Here is a 15,874-nt window from a genome sequence, read left to right on the forward strand (position 1 = left end):
AGTGTCCTCTCTTGGAATAACCGACTGTATAATGACCAAAGCCACATTATAGTCAGGCAGACTGGGTTCGAATCCCTCCTCCACCTCTTACGAACTGTCTGACCTTAGGTAAATTACACGCTATTTCCATACCTTCTTTTCCTAATCTATAAAACGATTATACATAATCCTTGGGGCTGTTATGAGGATTAAGTAACGTATCTAAAGTGCTTGGTGCTATAGTATAACTTTAACGCCAGCCTCATGAGGCCAAGTAGGGACTGAGTCTGCTGGTCTACCCTCAGTCCCCAGGCCCTAGTGAAGAGCTCAGGCTCTAAAGAGGTTCCGTAAAGGGCCAGTCGGTGGCATAGTCGCCAAGGTGGCTGGATCCCACATGGCAGACTGTAAGGTTCAAGTCCCGGACCCCGTGGCTTGAAAACCATGCTGGGCACGCGTGCATGGTGCCCAAAACCCAAAAGGAGAGAGCAACAGGAGAAGGAGTTGCAGTCTGACCATCTCCCATGGGGGCTCTCTCTCCAGTGAGCGCATGCACCCTCTGGCAAATTACCAAAAAAAAAAAAGGACATCAATAAAATATTATTAGTGAATGAATAAGTGAAGATGCTAGCTCAAATGAACAATTCAATGCTGTGGCTATTGCGTCTTACACTTTCCACCAAGGCTGGCCCGCGGAAGAAAGGGGGTGGGGTCTTGTGCCTCTGGGAGGGTGCTGCACCAAGTGCTCTTTAACCCTCCAACCAAAGACAACCGAATCTACCAGCCGGGGGAGGAAACTTCCATTGCATCAATGAACTCTCAGAATCAAAACTAGCATTTTGGAGACTAGCATTCAGGAAAGACAACCGAATCTACCAGCCGGGGGAGGAAACTTCCATTGCATCAATGAACTCTCAGAATCAAAACTGAGTGGAGACGCATTCAGGGCTGTTACTGGTGCTCTGAGACCTCTCGGAGTGGGGACTGGAGACCAGGTCAGAGCCCAGCCTAGGTGAGCAAGGCCATGGAGACCCCCTCTGCATAAAGCCAAGACCTCCAAAAGCTACACACTGGTGTCCAGGTGCACCAGCGCGGAACTACCCTCCTCTGCCCCCAGGGGTTACAGGCAAACTGCTTACACTAAACGTTGGCAATGAACAGGGGGTGAAAAAGCCTCCGTCAGAACCAGTAGCTAAAGCCAACCCCAATAAGAAAGTTTGCAGCCTGAATTCACGCTACTTGGGTGGTCCAAAAATACCAAGCCAAAAAGGTAGTTAAAAGTGGTTCCAAATCAGGACCTCAGACTCCTGGCAAAAATCACACAGATCCCTTCTGAGGGAATCCACCTTCAGCCCCGTCCCCAACGCTGCCAGAGGTGAGGTCCTGCTCTACCCCCATCGGCCCACGGTCACAGTTTCAAACACGAAGGTGGCCCGGGACCGTGAGAGGAGTGGGCAGAAGCAGTAGGTCGCAGGGTCACACTCACAGAGACCTCGGCCAGAATTTACATTCATCGCGGTATCTAATGACACTGTTAAAGGGGCAGTAGAACTCTGAGTAAAGGGAGAGGTTCTGTAAAAGGCGACTTGTTGGATTCTTTAAAAGACTCCTAGTTAAGTTTGAATTTCAGATACATGATGAAGAGTTATGTTAGTATAAGTATATCCCACATAGTATTTGGAACATATTAATATGTAAAAGGTGTTGTTGGGGTTGAGGTGCCGGACTCCCACATAGTCAACATGGTTCGAGTCCTAGATTCAGCAGCTTGAGACTCACACCAGGCGTGCGTGTGTGAGTGCTCGAAGTTCCGAGAGGAGAATGGAGGAGGAGGAATTGCATCATTGCCATCCCCCCCACCCCGCAAGATGATTTCTCACTTTCTGTCTGTCTGGCGAGTACACGTGCCCTGTAGCAAAAATCTCTCAGCAACAACAACCACAAAATATGTATGTGTGTGTGTGTGTGTGTGTGTGTGTGTTTGCTGCTTCTCTGAAATTCACATTAACAGAGCAGCCTGTATACCTAACACCTAAACACATCATAGTAAAACTGCAGCGCACCAGAGAAGGAGATATTCGTAAAAGCAGCCATGGGAGGACACGGTGGCTCTGAGTTTGTGACAGTGGGACCAACTTCACGACAGCAACATCAAAGACCAGGCTCGGTGGGAAAATGTTTCCAGGTGTCAGAAAAAACTTAACTGTGTACTGCATCTAGAGAAAGTATCTTTTAAAATGAGACAAAAAGTTTTGCAAACAAACAAAAGCTGAACAAGAATGCTATAAACAGATCCTCATTTTTAAAACAATGCTGAGGACTCCTTCAGCACAAGGAAAGAGCTCCAGGGGAAGCCGGGAAGCCAGCATGTGGGTAAACAGCACAGTGCCGACTGTGCCAACCTTAGCACCACACAGGGCTGAAAACCAGAGTAGGGCTGGCTGTGCAGCCTGGCGGCTAAGGCAGCTGGACCCCACATGGCCATCCGCATGTTCAAGCCCTGGGCCCAGCAGTCTGAGAACCACGGCAGGTGCCCGGGGCTGTGTGCCCAACATCCTGGAAGGAAGGCGAGATGCAGAGAGGGTTGTCGATGTTACCATTCCCCACGGGGACGCTTTCTCACTTTCCCTCTCTCTCTCCGACAAACATATACACCCTCTAGAAGAAAAAAATCCATGCTGGAATTAAAATACACAGCAATAGAAGAGAAGAGGGACAGCGAAGTCTTAGAAGATGCGTATAGCTTGAGGGAAAGGTGCCTCATGTTAGAATTTGATTAGAGACGTGGCTATGGGCCGGCAGATGGCAAGGCGGCCAAGGTGCTGAATCCCACATGGCTGACTGTGAATTTAAGTCCCAGGCCTGGCTTGAAACGCATGCCAGGGGGGCTGGCAAGTGGCATGGTGGTTAAGGACGCTGGACTACCACATAGCTGACCATGGTTTGAGTCCCAGACCTGGCAGCTTGCTTTCTCACTCTCTCTCTCTCTCTCTCTCTCTCCCTCTCTAGTCAAATTAAAATAAATAAATTAATTAATTAAATAAATAAATAAATAAGTAAAATAATTCTAAAATCAAAAAAAGAAAGAAAAGGAAAACACGCCAGAACATGTGTGTATGTGTCCAAAATCTCTAGAGGCAAAGGGAATGCTGCATGGCCACCCCCCGGGGGTGATTTCTCACTTTTCCTCTCTCTCTCTCACTCTCTCTGTTTCTGCCCAGTGCACACACATGCCCATTGTCAAAAACCTAAAAACGAAATAAAATAGGTATGTTCCCATTTCTGGCATAATGACTAAAAGGTTAATAAAAAAGTATATAACTTTCAAAAGATGATTAGGATGGAATTACCAAAGTCATGATTTCCCACAAATGCCTGGGAAAAACAGGTGGGGGAAAGAAAGACAAAGCAGAAAGCAAACAAAACAAAGTCCGCACAGGTCAGGCGGCCCGCAGTAACAGTCACTGTGGGCAGGTTTTTAAACCGGAGAAGGACCGTGTTTAGAGTCACAGCTAAAACATAAGTACCCAGAGGATTAAGAGTAAAAGAATAAAGATATTCTGGCCAAATACTAACAAAATAAGAAGCTGAGTTCTTACTTTAATATCAGAAAAATAGAGTTTAACACAAAAGTGTGATTAAGGCTCACGGGAGGGCTGGCCTCGTGGTGCAGCGATTAAGTGCAGAGCTAGGAGACTGGGTCCCATTTGGCCAACCGTGGTCTGGGTCACAGCCCTGGCAGCTCGAAAAACATGCTGGGAACATGTGGTGAACGTGTGTGTGTGTGTGAGAGAGAGAGAGAGTGTGCGTGTGCGTGTGTGTGTATGTGTGAATGTATGTGCATGAGTGTGTGAGTGTAGGTGTGTGAGAGAGAGTGTATGTGTGTGAGTGTGTGTGTGTGAGAGAGTGTGTGTGAGTGTGAGAGTGTGAGTGTGGGAGTGTGTGCGTCCAAACCCCAGAGCAGATGGAGGAAGCCGTGCCCCATTGGGGGTTTCGCACATGCTCTGGCTCGCTCTCTTTCTCTCTGCAAGAGCAGAGATCTTCTCACAAAAGAAGGAAAGAAGGAGGGAGGGAAGAAGAGAGAGAGGAGAAAGGGGAGGTCACCAAGGTCACCAGCCAGTCACCAGCAAGGTCACCATGGTGCTTAAGGTGTTGGACCCCACATGGCCGACACAGTTCACACCCTGGACCCAGTGGCTTTGAAAACATGCTGGGCACATGTGTATGCATGCCCCAAGTCCCAAAAGGAGGAAAACAGGAAGGAGAAGGGATTGTCCTCCATGGGGAGTGCTTTTTCGCTTTCTCTCTCTTTCTCTCTTCTCCAGGAAGCGCACAAGCTCTGTAGTAACTAAAATTAAAACTTACAATAGAGGCATTGTCTCATGCAGGGGATAGCATACTACTAGTCCCATGCACAGTCACCTGTTTTTATAGTTAAAAGATTTACTGGGGGAACATCAGGTAGTGTAGTGGCTAAGGGCACTGGACCCCCACATGGTCGAACACGGTTCGAATCCCAGACCTGGCAGCTTGCTTTCTCACTTTCCCCCCTTTTCTCTCAGTTTGTCCCTCTCTGGTCAAATTAAAATAAATAAATAAATAAATAAATAAATAAATAAAAATAAATAAGGTTGAATAAAATAATTCTTAAAAAAGATTTCTTGGAACACAACCAGTCCCACTGGTTTAAGTATGGCTGGCTTTGGGCTATAGCAGTAGAACCGAGTAGTTGCCATGGAGACTGAATGACTCAGAAGCCAGAAGTATCTGGCCCTTTAGAAAGAGTTTGCCTACCCCTGATCTTGTGGGTAGGAGAGGCAGGAGGTTCTTCAAAAAGTTCATGGAGGGCTGGTAGGTGGCCTGGTAGTTCAGGTGGCTGGACTCCCACATGGCTGACACAGTTCAAGTCCTGGACCTGGAGGCTTGCTTTCTTACTTTCTCGTTCTATTAATTATTTGGGATCAGCAGATGACATAACGGCTACGTCACTGGACTCCCAACTAGTCGACCGTGGTTCAAGTCCTGGACCTGGTGGCTTAAACTCAAGCTGGGTGCACATGTGTACGTGCCCAAGATCTCGAGAGGAGAATGGAGGAGAAGGGATTGCAGCGTAGCTATCCCCCCTGGGGGGTGATTTCTCATTTTCTGTCTCTGTCTCTCTCTGTCTTTCTGGTGAGTGCACGTGCCCTATGGCAAAAACTTCTCCAAAAATAATAATAATAATACAATTAAAAACAATTATTTTTAAAAGTCCATGGAAAATGCATATCATTACAAAGCTATCTAGGGGTTTCAAAAATTTTCGCACCAAAATGAGCCCACACTTTAATCCTATTTTTCAGCCACTTCCTGAAGGCCCTCCTGTTTTCATGGATGACAGAGCCTCCCTCACACCTGGGGAGCCACCACTGGTATCTGCAGACTTGAGGTAAAGGAGGAAGAGCACCAAGATAGAGCCACCCAAACAGAAATCACGACATGAAACTAGAAAATATTTGGAACTGAATTATAATGAAATATTCCTCATGAAAACTTGTGAGATTTGGGGCCAGTAAGTAGTGTGGAGGTTAAGGCGACTCGATCCCACATGGCCGACTGTGCAGTTGAGTCCTGGATCGAGCTGCTTGAAAATCACACCGTGTGTGTGTGTGTGTGTGTGTGTGTGTGTGTGTGTGCCCAAAATCCCAAGAGGAAAACGGAGGGGATGGGCTTGCGGTATGGTCATCCTCTCTGGAGGAGCGAGTTCTCGTTCTCTCTCTCTCTCTCTCTCTGTGTGTCTCTGGTGAACACATGTGTCCATTGCAAACTAAAATTTAAAAAAAGAGAGAGAGAGAAAGAATGAATGAAAAGGAAAAACTTGGGAGATTCCTCTGTGGTGACACTGAGAAATAAATTTATAGCCTTATAGAGTTCTATTACAAAGAACAGAGAATGGAAACCTACAAGTTAGATTCCTTCTTAAATAACTTCAGAGAAAGTAGAATGAAAGTAAAACTAAAAATAAAAATAGAAATTAATGAAACAGAGAACACACATTTTAGAGGACCAATAAACCCAAAAGCTGATTCTTGAAAAGACCGATAAACCTGGACTTAATCATGTGAGCAAACAAATCCAAGTTTAATTTAATGTATTCGTTTCCTATCGCTGCTGTAACGAATCACCCCAGATTCAGTAGCTTCGCATCACACGCAGGTATTACCACACAGCGCCGTAGGTCAGTCGTCGGACACGGGGCTCGCCAGGCCAACGCCAAGGTGCTCACAGGCCTATCCTTCTGTGGGTTCCGAGAGACTCCTTCAGGCTTGGGCGGAACTCGGGTCCTTGTGGTTGTAGGACTGAGAGGCCTCCTGCTGGCTGTCAAGTGAGGGAGAGAGGGCTACTTCCAGCTTCTGCACTGCCCACATGCCCCGGCTCTTACCCTCTCCTCCATCTTCAAAGCCGTGGACAGCAGGCTGAGTCCCTCTCATGCTTCGAGTCTCCCTCTTTCCTCTTGGCCACCTCTGACCGAGCGGTAGGTTCCCCTCTCTTCCTTAAGAGGAAAAGGACTGTGTCATTCCATGGGCTACCTGGAATGCTCTAGTTCAAGGATCCTGATCACATCTCCAAACCCTCCTTTACCATGCAAGGTAACGCATTTCTAGTTTCCGGAGATTAGAGCACGGACATCTTTGGAAGGAAATGGAGACTGAATAACCCTAAACCTAAAGTATTAAGGAATTTTCATTTTATTTATTTATTTATTCTTAAATTTGCTATAGGGCACATGTGCTCACCAGAGAGAGAGAAAGTGAGAAAGCGAGCCGCCAGATGCAGGACTTGAACCACAATCACCTCTGTGAAAGCCTAGCACCTTAATCACCACGCCACCTGCCAGCCCCAAAGCTATTAAGATAATGAAGTATTGGCATGGGGATAGATGCATTGATGAATAGAATAGAGAGGTAGAAGTGGCCCAGAAATAGGGACCAGCAGTTAGCATAATGGCTATGTCGCTGGATTCCCATGTAGGCAACTGTGGTTCACCTCCCGGACCCAGTGGCTTAAACTCACGCCAAGTGCATGTGCGTGCGTGCCCTAGATCCCGAGAGGAGAATGGAGGAGAAGGGATTGCGGCATGACCATCCCCTCTGGGGGGTGATTTCTCGCTTTCTGTCTCTCTGTCTCTCTCTGTCTTTCTGGTGAGCACACGTGCCTTATAGCCAAAACTTCTCAAAAACAAAAACAAAAACCAGATGCACACATGCCCAAACTCCCAAAAGGAGGGAGAAGTGGAGAAAAAGAGAGCAACGTGACCATTCTTCATGAAGGTGCTTTCTCTTCTCTCTCTCGCTGTCTCTGCAGCAAGCACGTGCACCCTCCGGCAAATTGAAACAAATCAGTAAAAAAATAAAAACCTCAGGGCCAGCAAGTGGCGTGGTGGTTAAGGTGCTAGACTCCCGCATGGCCGACTGCGGTTTGAGTCCCGGACCTGATGGCTTGCCTTCTCACCATCACCCTACCTCCCACACCGTCCTTCTCTGGTCAAATTCACATAAATAAATAAGGCCAAATAAAATAATTCTTTTAAAAAATAGAAAAAAGAAAAAGAAAAACCTCTTTCATCAAAACACATAGTAAACAGACAGACAAACAAGCCATGACCTAGGAAAAGACATTTGCAATCCTTTGTCAGAATAACACTAAGATCGCCTACAAACTGAGAAGTTAAAAAATGAGACAAGTCAGTAGACACGACTTCCGGCAAGCTCTTGACAGAAGAGGAAATCCAAACAACTAAGGAACGTGTAGACACATCCAACCTCATCAGTATTCAGGAAACGCAAATTAAAACTAATGTGACCACACTTACAAAATCAAAAAGTCTGATCCTATCAAGTGTAACCAGCGATCACACAATGATCCTTGGTTAACAGTGCAACGTTGAACAAATTGCTTCCGACGGATACCTTTGCTTGGTTCCTGATCTTAACAACACATATACCACTGGTGGGGTGGAAACTGGCACGAATCCTTCGAAAAACAACCTTTTGTTTGGTTTTTGCCATAGGGCACACGCAGTCACTAGAGAGAGACAGAGGGAAAGGGAGAGATCACACTGTGAGGGGAGATGTCCACCCACAATCCCTTCCCTTCCATTCTGATCCTGGGGTTTGGGGCACACACACACACACACACACACGCACACACACGCCTGGTGTGATTTTGAAGCCACTGAGTCTGGGACTGGAACCATGGTCAGCCATATGGGAGTCAGTGCCTAACCACCATGCTACCTTCTGGCCCCTTGAAAAACAATCTTTCAGGGAACCAGCAGTTAGCGTAATGGCTATGTCGCTGGATGCCCACGTAGTCGACCGCGGTTCGCGTCTCGGACCCGGTGGCTTAAATCTCACGCCGGGCGCGTGTGCGTGCGTGCCCAAGATCCCGAGAGGAGAATGGAGGAGAAGGGATTGCGGCGTGACCATCCCCCCTGGGGGGTGATTTCTCGCTTTCTTTCTCTCTGTCTCTCTGTCTCCTTCTGGCCCCTTGAAAAACAATCTTTCAGGGAACCAGCAGTTAGCGTAATGGCTATGTCGCTGGATGCCCACGTAGTCGACCGCGGTTCGCGTCTCGGACCCGGTGGCTTAAATCTCACGCCGGGCGCGTGTGCGTGCGTGCCCAAGATCCCGAGAGGAGAATGGAGGAGAAGGGATTGCGGCGTGACCATCCCCCCTGGGGGGTGATTTCTCGCTTTCTTTCTCTCTGTCTCTCTGTCTGTCTGGCGAGCGCAGGCGCCCTATAGCGAAAAAAAAAAAAAAAAAGCTTTCAGCATAAGGAAAGTGGGCAGTGCGCGTTCTCTGTGAGCAGCGACGCCTCTCCTAGTATCTGCTCTAGAGTAGCCCTGTACATACACCCGACAACATAGACGGGATGCCCTGGGCAGCCCTTTGCAACAGCAACAGTGCCCAACGACTGGGAAGCCACCGTCAGAATGCACAGAATAAATGAGACGCCTAAATAATGCGTGTGGAAGGCGGGATATCCTGAAGGCGGAGAAAGTAAATGAATTACAAATATGTCCAGCAGGAACAAAATGCTGGGTACTAGAAGCAAATCACAGAAGAATGTAAGACTCCATTTTTATAAACTTAAAAATACAAAAGGAGCCCCACGTCTAGGCTCCGACCGGCGGCGGGTCCTGAAAAGGAGCGGTTTCTGCTGTCCATAACCACCATTTACTGATACTGCTATGTGCCAGGCTTCATGCTAAGTGAATTGGATATTTCATCTCATTTAGGTCCTCAAAATTCCTATGTGAATTAGGTTTTATTATTCCATTAATTTAGAATGATTTTATTTTTTGCTGGAAAAATGAACCAAAAATTGAGGCATAGAAGGGTTACTAGTCTCCCCTTAAACTTCTGTCTCATTCAGATCCCTTGCTTTCAACCACTGAACTGTACCCTCTGTGTTAAGGGGTTACTATAGAGTTAATTTAGGGGAGATGGAGAAGGGGCTTGGGATGGAGGACAAGCCAGGGTTCTTTTCAGAAACCATTACCTTGGTTCAGTGCATGGAACCATAATTAAGCTATATGGAGAGTGGGGTACATGTGGCAGCTGAAGAAGTTGTCCCCGTAAGAAACTCTGTGGACCACAGGTGCTTGCTCAGTCATGCTGGTCCAGGTGATGGAGTGTGACATCACTGGGTCTTTGATGACACTGGAAGCAACGTTGTAGGCTGGGACATGAGCGTTCTCACCAGCAGTGACAATGATGTGGTCCCCTCAAGGTGCAACAGACATCAGTCAGAACACCCAGGAGGGGAAGAACATGAAGGATGCCACACTGTAGTTGACTGCACTTGATCACACATAGACACAGCATTTCCTTGGAGTTTTCTGAGCTAACTCATGGGGGTACTTTTTATCAAGGGCAAGCACATAACAGTAAAACATATGTAGCTAATGGATTAATTTAGACTAATTAAGTTCATTGGCAGAACAATTGAATGGGGGGGAGGAAGGTATGGAGGGCAACCATGGATGCCAGGGACAATGGGGAAGATGGGACATAGCAGAGGGTGGGGGGTGGGGAATCAGGGATGGCAAGACAAAGGGCAAGGTATGCAGGATGTAAGAATTGGAAAATTATTTGCTGAGAACATGTATGTTGATGTGCTTGATTGAACCAGTACACAGTGTATTTTGGATGGAAAATTCATTTGTGTGTTGTGATGGTGTATAGTGAATTAATAAAAAAAAATACAAAAGGAGACAATATTTGCTCTTAGAAACACATTTGTCTGGTTAAACGGCTTCTGAGGGGAAGGCTTGGGAGAAAAGATTGAAAAGGAGACATTACCAACAGTAATGGTAAGACGGTTTTTTCTTACAAAGGACCAGCAGGTGGCATAGTGGTTAACGGGCTGGGCTCCCACATGGCTGAATGTAGATGCAGTCTTAGACCCAGTGGCTTGAAACTCATGCTGGGTATATGTATATGCATGCCCAACATCCCAAGAGGAGAATGGACGAGAAGGAAATGCAACATGGCCCTTCCCCTGGGGGAGGGGGGTGATTTTTCACTTTCCCTCTGTCTGCCTCATCTCTCTCTCTCTCTCTGTCTCTCTGTCTTTCTGATGATCACAAAGTGCCCTATAACAAAACAAACCAAAAAAAAATCACTTTTATCTATGTACCTATTTATTTGTTGTGATTTCAAGCTGCTGGGTCTGGGACTCAAACCACCATAGGCCATGGAGGACTCCAGCGCTCTAACCACCACACCACCTGCTGGTCTCCACCAAAAAAAAAAAAATCCTTAAAAAATAAAAAGGACAGGATGGGGGGGCGGTGGGGAGAGCGAGAGGTGTCGCTGCTGACTCATTGAGGAGGGTTCCCCACGTCAGTCTCTGGCGGATGGAGGCTGAGTCATACATACCCTTTACTGAGTATGTCTGGAGCCAGAGGTGAGGACGACAGGGAGACAAGCAGGTACGGGAGACAGGAGGGTCTGGAAACACGGGAAGTGCAGAAGACAAGTCGTGTGTGTGCGGTGAGGGGGGCTGCAAAGGTCGGTAGTAACTGCCCACTAGGGACCTTCATAGATATCGACTCGTTGACCTACGACCTGGGAGAAAGGCATGGCACTCATTTACCGAGGTGCAGCTGACACCCTCTGGCTACTTTGCTGGCTCCTCTCTCAGCTCTCAAATGCCCCAGGGCTCACCTCTGTTTTTTGTTTGTCTGTTTTTAGAGAGATTTTTGCTACAGGGCGCGTGTGCTCACCAGAGACACAGAGACAGAAAACGAGAAATCATCCCCCAGGGGACTAGCCACACTGCAACCCCTTCTCCTCTAGTCCCTCGGGATTTGGGGCATGCACACACCTGCGCTGGTGTGAGTTTGAGTTGTCAGGTCCAGGACTTGAACCGCAGTTGGCTACGTGGGAGTCCAGCAATATAACCATTATGCTACCCGCTGGTCCCCCCTCAGGGCTCATCTCTTAGAGCTCTTCTCCACTTACATTCAGTTCTGTGAGATCTCATCCAATCCACGCTTCAAATGCCATGTGTCCACTGCTGACCTTCACACTGACGGCTCCAAGAAGACCTCTCCCAGGCATCACCATCCTGGAGCTCCAGCAGCCTGGCCAGCCCCATGCCTGGGTATCTAATCAGCACCCCAGATCCACCCTGATGAACAAAAAGGTCTGATTTTTCTCCAAGTCTTCCACAACTCAGCACATGGGTGCATCCTTCACCCAGTCTCGGGTCGAAATTCTTGGGCCATCCTTGACTCCTGTGTTCACGCTCCACGTGCAGTCCAGGAGCAGGTCCTATGAGCTCTTCTTCAACGCGAATCCCAAACCCGGCCACTTCTCACCCTTCACCACGTCCTCTTTGGTCTAAGGGCTCCTGACCTCTCAGTCGGCTGTTAGCACGTGACAAATCTTCTTGTGTCCATTCTTTGCCTCTATTTGTCCATTCTCCACACAGAAGCCCAAATGACTGTTTAGTATATAAACAATCAGGGTGGTGATTATAAGGATGTTTACTGCAGTTCTCAGTACTAGAAATAGGGGGAACTTCCTCAACTTAATAAAAAAAAAAATCTATAAAAAAAACTTACAGCTAATATCATACTTACTGGTGAGAAACCAGAAGCTCTCCCACTAAGATCAGGAATAAGGCAGGCGTGTTTCTGTCACTGCTCCTTATCCGCATCATGCTGGAAGTTCTAGCTAATGTAATAAGATAAGAAAATTATATAGAAAGTATGCAGATTATTAAATAAATAAAAGTGCCTTCGCTCATAGGTCATCTATGTAGAAAATCCAAATAAATTCACACGAAAATTCCTGGAACTAAAAAGTGATTATAGCAAGAGTAGGATACAAGGTTAATAAGCAAACGTTAATCACTTTCCTATACACTAGCAATGAACAGTGAAATTTAAAATAAAAAATGGGATACCACTTAAACAACAAAAATAATCAAGAATAAATAAATAGATGGATAAAACACAATCGCATTTACATTGGCACCCTCAAAAATGAAATAGTTAGGTATAAATCTAACAAAATGTGTATAAAAAATATATGAAAGAATTATAAAATTGTAAAATTTGGGGACCAGCAGTTAGCATGCTGGCTATGTCACTGGACTCCCATGTAGTTGACTGTGGTTTGAGTCCCAGACCCAGTGGCTTAAACTCACACCGGGCATGTGTGCGTGCATGCCCAAGATCCCGAGAGAATGGAGGAGAAGGGATTGTGGTATGGCCATCCCCCGGGGAGGGGGTGGGGGGGCGTGATTTCTCGCTTTTTGTCTCTCTGTCTCTCTCTGACTTTCTGGCAAGCGCATGTAGTAAAAACCTCTCCAAAATAAATAAATTAATTAATTAATTAATACATTAAAATAAAATAAAATTGTAAAGTTTTGATGAATGAACTAAATGAAATGATATACCATATTCATACATGGGAAGACCCAACATTGTCAAGATATTATTTCTTCTCACCTTGACCTATAGATTAGACGTAATCACAGTTAAAATTCTAGCAACTTATTTTGTGAGTATCAACAGATTTTAAAATTTTTATAGAAAAGAAAAAAAAACAGAATAGCCATAGAAAGAAAAGAATAAAGTCAAAGGACAGTCACTATCCTATTTCAAAATTTACTATAAAATTACAGTAATCAGGAGTAAACAAGTAGTTGGATGGGACAGAATAGAGAACCCGGAAATAGATCCACATAAATACCCTCAACTGATCTTTGACAAAGAATCAAAAGCAACACAATAAACTAAAAAGTCTTTTCAACATATGGCACTGCAACAACTGAATATCCACCTGAAAAAATAAAAGCAATCGCAATACAGGACTTACACCCTTTGCAAAAATGAACTCAAAAACGGATCACAGACCTAAAGGTAAAACATAAAACTATAAAACTGTTAGACGATAGTAGAAGAGGGACCAGCAGGTGGCATGGTGGTTGAAGTGTTAGACACTCCCACATGGCCAACCACAGTTTGAGTCCCGGACCTGGTGGCTTTCTCTCTCTCTCTCTCTCTCTCTCTCTCGTCAAATTAAAATGAATGAATGAATGAATAAAATTAAATTAAATAATTCTTTTTTAAAATAAAAAAGATAATACAAGAGAAAATCCAGTTGATCTTGTGTATGACAAAAGCTTTCTAGATACTACACCGAAAGCAAAATCTACGAAAATACAAATTGGTAAGTCAGACTTCACTAAGATTAAAACCGTCTGCTCTGGGGCTCAGTTGTAATGGCGCATGCTGCTAAGAGGGTACGCTCTGTGGGCTGGGTTACATTGGAGACCCGGGTTCATTTCCTGGCCCAATCCAAAGGGCGGGTGCACGTGCCTGTAACCCCAGCAACCCAGGGGGCTAAGGCAGAAGGATCGCAACAGCAAGACCTAGCCTTTGAGGGAAAAAAGTCTGTTCTAGGAGAAACACAATCAAGAAAATAAGAAGCCTCTACCTGGGAGAAAATATTTGCAAAAGGAACATTTGATAAAGAACTATAATCCAAAATATACAAAGAACACTTAAAACTCAACAATACGAAGATGAACAACTTGATTAAACAGTGGGTAAAAGATCAGAATAGACCCCCTCAGCAGAGAAGATAGAGAGATGGCGAACAAATGTGTGGAAATAGACTCAGAATCATATGTGATTATGAATTGCAAATTAAAATACCAATGAGACACTACTGTATACCTATTAGGATGACCAGAACCCAAACCACGGATACCACTAAATGCTGGCAAGAATGTACAGCAATAGGAACCCCCATTCATTATTAGTGGGCTGCAAAATAGTACCGCCATTTTGCAAACTAAATATAGATTTACCATATAATCTAATTTTGCTTTTTGCTATTTAGCCAAATAAATTGAAAATGTATGTTTTCAAAACATCTGTACCAGGGACCAGCAGATGGCGTAATGGCTATGTCGCTGGACTCCCATGTAGCCGACTGCAGTTCGAGTCCCGGACCCGGTGGCTTAAACTGATGCAGGGCATGTGTGTATGCTTGCCCAAGATCCCGAGAGGAGAATGGAGGAGAAGGGATTACGGCATGGCCATCCCCCCTAAGGGGTGATTTCTCGCTTTCTGTCTCTCTGTCTCTGTCTTTCTGGCAAGCACACGCACCCTGTAGCAAAAGCCTCTCAAAAAAATAAAAAGAAAAAAAAAAGAAAGAAAGAAAGAAGAAAGAAAAAAACTTTATTTTAAATCTTATGGGGCCAACAGGTAGCATGGTGGTTAAGGCACTGGACTCTCAGATGGCCGACCACAGTTCAAGTCCCAAATGTGGTGGCTTGCTTTGTCGCTTTCCCCCTCTTTCTCTCTAGTGAGCACATGTGCCCTGTGGCAAATTTAAAAATAAAAATAAATAAGTAATTGTTAAAAAAAAGAGGGGAGGGGGGGGGCCAGGAGGTGGCATGGGTGTTAAGGCACTGGACTACACAAGGCTGACTATATTTTAAGTGGCAGAGCTGGTGGCTTGCTTTCTCACATACTCTCTCTCTCTCTGGTGACTGTGCATGCCTTGTATCATATTAAAAAGTGATGATAAAACAAAAGTTAAATAAATAAACTTTTTTGTAAAAAAGAAAAAGTCTTGGGAACAAGCAGTTAGCGTAATGGCTATGTCGCTGGACTCCCATGTAGCCAACCACAGTTCGAGTCCTGGACCCAGTGGCTTAAAACTCACGCCGGGTGCATGTGCGTGCGTGCCCAAGATCCCGAGAGGAGAATGGAGGAGAAGGGATTGCGGCGTGCCCATCCCCCCTGGGGGGTGATTTCTCGCTTTCTATCTCTATGTCTCTCTCTGTCTGTCTGGCGAGCGCACGCGCCCTACAGTGAAAATCTCTCCAAAAAAAAAAAAAAGTCTTAATTTTATTTTATAAGATATTCACATGCTGGGACCAGCAGTTGGCATAATGGCTACGTTGCTAAACTTCCATTTAGCCAACCACAGTTCGAGTCCGGGACCCAGTGGCTTAAAACTCACACCGGGCGCGTGTGCATGCGTGCCCAAGATCCCGAGAGGAGAATGGAGGAGAAGGGATTGTGGCGTGGCCATCCCCCCTGGGGGATGATTTCTCACTTTCTGTCTCTCTGTCTCTCTCTGTCTGTCTGGCGAACGCACGCGCCCTGTAGCAAAAACCTCTCAAAAAAAAAAAAAAAAGATATCCACATTCTAAAGAATGAAATGGGACCCCTACTTCACACCATATACAGAAATAAACTCAAAGCAGAGACCAGCAGATGGCCTAATGATTATGTCGCTGGACTTCCATGTAATTGGCCATAGTTCAAGTCCCAGACCCAGTAATTTAAAACTCATGCCGGGCACATGTGTGTGTGTGTGTG

This window comes from Tupaia chinensis, unplaced genomic scaffold (genome assembly GCF_000334495.1).
Source record: "Tupaia chinensis unplaced genomic scaffold, TupChi_1.0 Scaffold000628_1, whole genome shotgun sequence".
In the NCBI taxonomy this organism is placed as follows: domain Eukaryota; kingdom Metazoa; phylum Chordata; class Mammalia; order Scandentia; family Tupaiidae; genus Tupaia; species Tupaia belangeri.